Here is a 7694-nt window from a genome sequence, read left to right as displayed (position 1 = left end):
GAGGGACAGCCTGTGCCCAGTAAAATCAGCGGTTTGGACTGTTGTGATCCTGATATCTTCTTTCTTTTTTAATAATTAAAAAATCGGGAGCTGGCCCCATGGCCAAGTGGTTAAGTTCTCCCTCCACTTCAGGGTCCAGGGTTTCGCCAGTTCTGATCCTGGGCGTGGACCTAGCACTGCTCAAGCCATGCTGAGGTGGCGTCCCACACAGCAGAGCTAGAAGGACCTACAACTAGAATATACAACTATGTACTGGGGGGCTTTGGGGAGAAGAAGAAGAAAAAAGAAGAAGATTGGCAACAGATGTTAGTTCAGATGCCAATCTTTGAAAAAAAAAAAACATCAACAAGAATCCTCATTTAAGTTATGTGAAGGGGTTTACTTCAACCCACAAAAGCAATGAGAGCTAGACCTGGGCCTGGAAGTGGGGCCAGACACAACGGACTTGATTAAGGCAGGAGAAGAGCTTCAAGGTTGAAATGAAGGTTTGTTCTTACTCTTTTTGTGGCTCTGTCAGGTCCTGAGCATGATTCAAGCATAATTTATCCGGGGAATTAAATGCCCTGACTGGGTACATTGGCTTCTACTGTGCTTAGGAGGAGCTCAAATCCTCTTAACTACCGAGCCCAGGGAATCTCTCCCCAGGGAGCCTCCAGCCTTGGCTTTGAGGTCGCTGACGCCCCCCTCCCTCTGCCCTCCCCACTGTCAGCTGAGAGAGGCCTAGGGCTTGTCTCAATTCCCTCAGTCTCCCCCTCAGGGCTGCACACTTGCAAGGTGAGGAACATTGAAGACCTGGTCAGACCTGACTTTGTCAATCTGTGACCTTGAGCCAGTCTTGTGACCTCTCTGGGCCTCAGACACCTTCTTCTTCTGTAAAGATAGGGCTGATAACCCTGCCACGAAACCTCATCATACTGCTGGTGGGACAGCTCTCGCCCCTCCCCAACTGGTTCTGTAGTATCTGGGAGCATCTTGACTTTGTCTGACTATCTGCATCTCGTTCTCTGATGTCTTCCAGCCTCGACAAGTGCTGCTCCTTCATCCTGGTAACATCCTTCCTTTTTTTGTTGTTTTTTTGTTTAATAAACTTTTACTCCTTCTTCTAGAGTTAGGTCAAGTGTTTTCTCCTCCAAAGTGGTTTTTTCTGACACCCCGGGCTAGGTGTTTCTGTCCTGCACTCCTCTGGCAGCGGCGTCTGCACTCACATTTGTCAGTGCACTTAGAGAATCTGAAATCATGGTTCTCACCTTCAAGATGCTCACAGGCTTGTGACAGATGCAGCATATTCTTTTATAATTGCCCTTTGTGGCCATGTCCCCCTAGGGTGGCTAACACTCCAGGCACATAATGGCTGACTGTTGAGAGTCAAGGCACACGGGGTGCAGAGAGCACCAAGGCAGTAAAAGGATCCAAGGGCTGTGGGTGCAGCCCTGGCATTGTCTGTGACATGGGAGGAGGCCAGCATCTGCCATTCTCTGTTGGTGGGCAGATCCTGCAAGGCCTCCTCAAGGGTTATGTGGAGGGGATTGGACTCTATCTTGAGGAGCCTCTGAAGGGTTTTAACCAAGGGAGAGACATGATTAGCCATATGTTTTAGAAGGATCCCGCTGGCTGTTCCACGGGGAATGTCTTGAAGAAGCAAGACCTCAAACAGTCCGGTGAGGGGCTTTTGGTATGACCCAAGAGAAGGCTGATGGCGGTGGCCATGTGGAAGGCAAGAGGAGGTGGCTTCGGCTTCCTGGAATAAGGAGACACAGCCGGGCTGAATCCCAGCCTGCCCCTCCCTGGCTATGGACTTTGGACACCAACTTCACAGCACCACCGTGAGGAATAAGTGAAGGAGTGAGTGTTTTAGTAGTAGCAGTAGCATTTCGGACGTGTTCTGGAGGTCGGCCAGGAAGTACGGGAGGTGAGGGAGAGCCGGATCGAGGATGACTCCTGAATTTCTGGCTGAAGGAAATGGGTAAGTCCGAAATGACTCAACAGTGAGCGTGTCAGGTCTTGCGATAGGCGGGAGGAGGACATATTTGGGATCTGCAGGTGGAATATGTTTGGGCTCTCACCTTACAACCCTGGCTGGCTCTGACACCTGGTCCTCACGCCCCTGGGCAGGGCAGGGTGATCCCAGCACAGGGAGCCAGAAAAGGTAGAACTGATCGGAAAAAACAACGAGCCAACTATCCGAAGGCTGGGCCCTATCAGAGGGGCTCCGTGTGACCCTGGGTGAGTCTCTCCACAGTCTGGGGCCTGAGCTCACACATGTGTGAATGGGGGAGACGACTGTGCCCTGCTCTGGTCTCTCAGACACTGAGAGCCATGAAGTACAGATGAGGATGTTGAAATATGTCTTCCTTCAAGGTCCCACTTACATGCCACCTCCTCCATGTCACCCTTCCTAATCCCCAAGCCAGAAGCAACTCCTCTCCACTCTGGGCTCCTAGAACCCCACCCTCCCAGCATCTACTGGGCTGTGTCTGGCCTCTGCCCACCCCACAGCCCCTGGCACAACACTGGCACGCACAGGCACTCCCTGCTACGCGTGCTGCTCTGCTCCTCCTCCCTGCAAGCAGCCAGCACGAGCCCAGGGCTCGTCCAGAACCTGTACCTCCTGCTGTCATGATCATGGCTGACAGGAGAACTGGGGTGTTTCTGGTGAAAAGTCTGAGTGTGAAGCAGAACAAAGGGGAATCGAGACACACCCAGGGGCTGCACATGGGGAGCCAAAGACGGACAGCACTAATAAAGTATTTTTAAGTCATTTATTAAAATCCTTATAGTTAGCAAGTGGAGGTAGGGGGGTGTACTTTTCCAGAGTAATTTCACATACACAGAAAAGTGTTTGGAGACACTCTGTGAGCCAGTGGGCGAGGTTTCTAGAGGGTCCACTAGCCAGAGGCCAGGATGCTCTGCAGGGGCTTGGGAGACGCTCTCCACCCTGAGGAGGGGCAGAGTCACCAGAAACTCTCTCCTGCCTTCTGCTAGGAGGAGGCTGACTGTGGGAGGGCAGTGCCTGCCCCAGCCTCTTCCTCTGCGGCTCTGCACTTCCCTGGGGCAGGCTGGCCTGGAGGACAAAGGTTGTAGTGATACAAAAGGCCCTGGTCACTCCAAAGAAGGGCTACTTCTTCAGATGAGAGCGGCCCTCTCCACCAGCACAATCCCCACCCCAACCAAGGCCCCTGAGGCAGCCCAGCCTCCTCTGGCCTCTTCAGGAACAGGCCCCAGGGCTTCTTGTCTGATGGATTTGGAAGCCGGCACACATCCACTCCCCACCACTCCCACATACAGAATCCCCGCACGCAAACAGGCACACTCATAGACACCTGCACAGAGACATGCCACTCACTGGCTTCCATGTACACACACAAATGCAAACACAACAAGGTCACACTGAAACACATTCACCCCAAGTGCACATGCACGCCCTCCAGAGACTCCAAAGACAGGTATGTTCACATACAGCTACTCACACACACACACACCCAACCCATGTACACGTGGGCACCTCACAACTATGCTCCTTACATATTTTATATAAACATTTGTGTAGCAGATGCTGTGGAATGCTGCTCAGATCCCCTGCCCCCTTTCCACTGAAGCTTCTGCTTGCCCAGCAAGGTCCCTCAGCAGGAAGGAGGCAGAGGGAGCAGAGGAGAGGAATCGACGCAGAGGGATCATGCCAGGCCCCAGTTCAGGACAACTCTTCAGGACTGTTACAGCCCAGAGCCTCTGGCAGTGCTTCTCCCCCTCCCCGCCCCAGGTCCTCCACTCCCCATGGGTGCTGATGTAACCGCGGGCCCTCCAGGACCAGCTCAACTGACCCCACCTGACCAACAGAGTAATTAAGAATGCTTTTTCAGGAACTGAAACCCCTTGTCCAGTTCACGCCAGTTGAGACCACCAAACCATCAACTGGGCCCACAAAAAGGCTCAGTAAGTGAACTGTGTGTGTGTGTATGTGTGTGTGTGTGTGAGGAAGGGTGGGCCTGAGCTAACATCTGTTGCCAATCTTCCTCTTTTTTTTTTTTGCTTAAAGAAGATCGGCCCTGAGCAAACATCTGTGCCAACTGTCCTCTATTTTGTATGCGGGACGCCACCACGGCATGGCTTGATGAGTGGTGTAGATCTGTACCCGGGATCCAAACCTACGACCCAGGCCACTGAAGCGGAGTGCATGAACTTATCCACTACATCACTGGGCCAGCCCTTTGATAAGTAAACTCTTTGACATCAGGAGCTAAGAACGCCACCCTCAGATCATGGTAATGCCGCCATTTTGTGAACATGCATCCTATGAAGAGCCATGCAGCTTACCTACGCTTGTACAGATCATCAATTACCTCACACCTCCTCACCTCCAATCATCTATTCCCACACCTCAGACCACCCCACACCCTACCCCATAAATATCCCTGAGCCCCTACTTTCGGAGAGACAGATCTGAGAGTGGTTCTCCCACCTCCTTGTTTGGTTGCCCTGTAGTTAGAACCCTCTCTCTGCTACAGTCTCGTCCCCTCGGTGACTGGCTTTCTGGGCAATGGGCAAAAATGAACCTGGTTCAGTTAACACTGATCGCCACAGCACTCCCCAATATGGTGTGCATCTGTACAAAACTCTCCCTTTCTTTAAGCTGCCCTCAGTCTTCTGGCCTGGGGAGACTAGATCTTTTCTGGCCACAGCCTGAAGGCTGACCTGCAGCACCGATCCAATAGCCTAGGCCTGGAGTGGAGGCCCAGAGATGATTCCTGGACAACCCGCCAAAGGACTGACTCAGGGCAGAGAACAGATCAGGAGATACTCGCAGACAAATGCCTTTGGCGCTGAAATTGGTAAAAGGAATCTACCCCTCACCTGTGCTTTTGTCTCTGGTCTCGAACCCCAGTTGGCTATGTGACTTCAGGCAACACTTCCCTCTTTTGGCCTCAGGTTTTCCATTGATATAGTGGGAACTCTGGAGTTTGGGACACAGGCTTCCTGTGACATCTATAAAAGACTGGCAAGGCATAGCTTAGATCTACGCTGCTCAAAATGTGATCTACCGACCAGCAGCATGGGTCTCACCTGGAGCTTGTTAGGAAAGCAGAATGGCAGACCCCACCCAAGACCGGCTGAATCAGAATGTGCATGGTAACAAGATCCCTGGTGATTCTGATGCCACTGACAGTGTGAGAAGCACTGTCCTAAAAGAGCTCTGAAAGGCCTTCCAGTCTCTAGACTCCTACAGTCTACACCTTCAACAGGATTGGGGTGGGAAGTGTGGGGCTTTGGTTGAGAAGAGTTATTGAATTGCCTGCAAAGCCTTGTCTTTGTTGGTCCCTGGTGACTAGACAGTGCAATTCCAGGCAGCTTTCCTAACTCCAGCAGAATTCCCAGCTGTTGGGCCAACCCTGGTGACCTAGTGGTTAAGTTCAGTGTGCTCCACTTTGGCGGCCCAGGTTCGGTTCCCAGCACAGACCTACACCATTCATCAGCAGGCATGTGGCAGCAGCCCACATACAAGAAGAGGAAGACTGGCAACAGATGTTAGCTCCGGGTGAATCTTCCTAAGCAAAAAAAAAAAAATTTCCAGCTGTGAGAAGAGTCATAACAATACAAATGAAGGCGAAGAAAGGATTCCTCTGTGACTCAGGACCTCCTCCTATTAGACATTCCCCACCCCGTCTCACCCAGGAGAATCCAATAAACATCTGCATCTACCTGGGGTACCTGGGGGCAGCCCTTTCTGAGCTCATCCTGGAAACACTTCCTCTGGGTCCACCTGGAGGTGACCAGGAAACGGCAGAAAGGCCCCAGAAGCTCATGACACAGCAGAACAGAGCACATTGTCTAGTAATTTCTAAGCGCAGGAACCCAGTGCCCAGGAATGCCCAAGCCCACAGGTCACTCAGACTGCCTAGTCCAGGGGCTGGCACATTGTTTTATTAAAACTGATTTGAAAAAAAAACTGATGGACTTAAAACATACACATACGAGGGCTTACTCTGAAGTTCTTATGGTAAAATACAGAGAAGCAGAGACATTATGGTTGACTCTGAATGCAGAGGTGGCTGCCAGAGGCTCCCTGACTGCAATGGCAGGTGGATGGCTTGAAGAATCTGCAGCTGTTAAGTGGCAGATAGGACCAAAACGTGAAATGCAGGATTCAGGAATCCTAGTAATTAATAGTGAAACTGGAGGCCAACTTGTTTTAACTATAATCAGTTAGTTGTCTATTTGCAAAAGTAGTTAGACAGTGCTTTACTAAAACCCACCCTATAGATAACATCTCTGATGCTTGGGTCACCACGGTAATAGGTGCTTGCGTTTTTCAGGAACTGAGAGTTGACCCAGTTCAGGCTGGTTAAGACCACTGACTCATCAACTGGGCCTGTGTGGATTACCAATAGGTGACCCTTTGACATCAAGGGGCCGAAAACTCCACCCTCAGATCATGCTAATGCCAACATTTTGTGAACATGAGTCCTATGAGGAGCCATGAATTTGACTATGCTTGCGCAGGTCATCTGTTACCTCACTTCTCCTCACCTCCAATCATCTATTCCCACACTTTAGACTACTCTGCCCCCTTATCCCATAAACAGCCCTAACCCCCATTTTTGGGGGGAGGCAGATTTGAGACTGGTTCTCCTGTCACCTCACCTGGCTGTCCTGTGAATAAACCCTCTTTCTGCTGCAAATCTGTCGTCTTGGTGAGTGGCATAATTGTGCAGCAGGCAAAACAAACCTGGTTCAGTAACAATAGTAGGGTTCAGGGTGTAAAGTGGGAGAGCGAAAAAAACCCAGGGAAATGGCCAGAAGGGATGATCAGTCAGAAGCGGGAAGCTGACCAGCCACAGCCTTCTCCTGGAGGGAGATTCAGGAGGTGGAGAGTCACTCTGACTGGAATGAGGAAGAAGGACAGGAGAAAGCAGGGGCAGCAGAGACAGGCTGGACAGTGACGGGGGCACGGGCCATGCTCCTTCCTTCCCTCCTACTGACATACCCACATACCCACATACTCCACATATGGTGAAATACCACATGTCCTCAAAGTACAGATCAAATGCCACCTTCCCCATGAAGGCCTCCCCGATTTCCACAGCTGGCACCAAATCCTCCCTCTTTTGCCCTCCCCTGCCTCTTTCTCCTCCATCTGATCTTTGCCACAGTCTGCCTCCTCCTTTTATAGCTTCCTTAAAAGACAGCTAGTGGGTAGGCCGGCACCATGGCCGAGTGGTTGGGTTCACGAGCTCCACTTAGCTGGCCCAGGGTTTCGTCGGTCTGGGTCTAGGCGTGGACATGGCACCGCTCATCAGGCCATGCTGAGGCAGCGTCCCACATAGCACAACCAGAGGGACCTACAGTTAGAATATACAACTACGTGCTGGGGGCTTGGGGGTGGGGAGGATGGGGAGGGGGACGGGGAGGGGGAGGAGGAGGAGAAGAAGGAGAAAAGAGAAGATGGCAATAGATGTTAGGTCAGCTTCCAGCCTTTAAAAAAAAAAAGATAGCTAGTGTATACCCTTTGCACTTTATTTTTGCCCCTTCCTTTAGACTCCTGCCTGGAATGGAGAAGTGATTGCTGAAGTTGTGGCTACCATCTTGGACCACCAGGGCCACACCTGAGGGAGAACAGAGTCATAACCTGGAAGGTCGGGTCCCTGAGCACTTTGTAGGGCAGAAACGCCATGCCAGCCCTGGACTGCCTATCTCCAGAT

General features: G+C 51.5%; 1 long non-coding RNA gene across 1 annotated transcript in view; it reads right to left on the bottom strand.

The window, feature by feature from the left end:
* Positions 1-2745: 2745 nt before the first annotated feature.
* The window catches only part of LOC139082195 (uncharacterized), a 7296-nt gene continuing 2347 nt past the window's right edge, over positions 2746-7694 (bottom strand). Inside the window, exons 2-3 of the long non-coding RNA XR_011537947.1 lie at positions 5288-5540; positions 2746-3061 (exon numbers count right to left, since the gene is read on the bottom strand). This is a non-coding gene — a long non-coding RNA (uncharacterized lncRNA). The remainder of the gene's footprint in view (positions 3062-5287; positions 5541-7694) is intronic.

Source organism: Equus przewalskii, chromosome 3 (genome assembly GCF_037783145.1).
Source record: "Equus przewalskii isolate Varuska chromosome 3, EquPr2, whole genome shotgun sequence".
NCBI classification, from domain to species: domain Eukaryota; kingdom Metazoa; phylum Chordata; class Mammalia; order Perissodactyla; family Equidae; genus Equus; species Equus przewalskii.
Note: the sequence above shows the minus strand (reverse complement) of the source record. Positions and strands in the feature narration are given on the sequence as shown.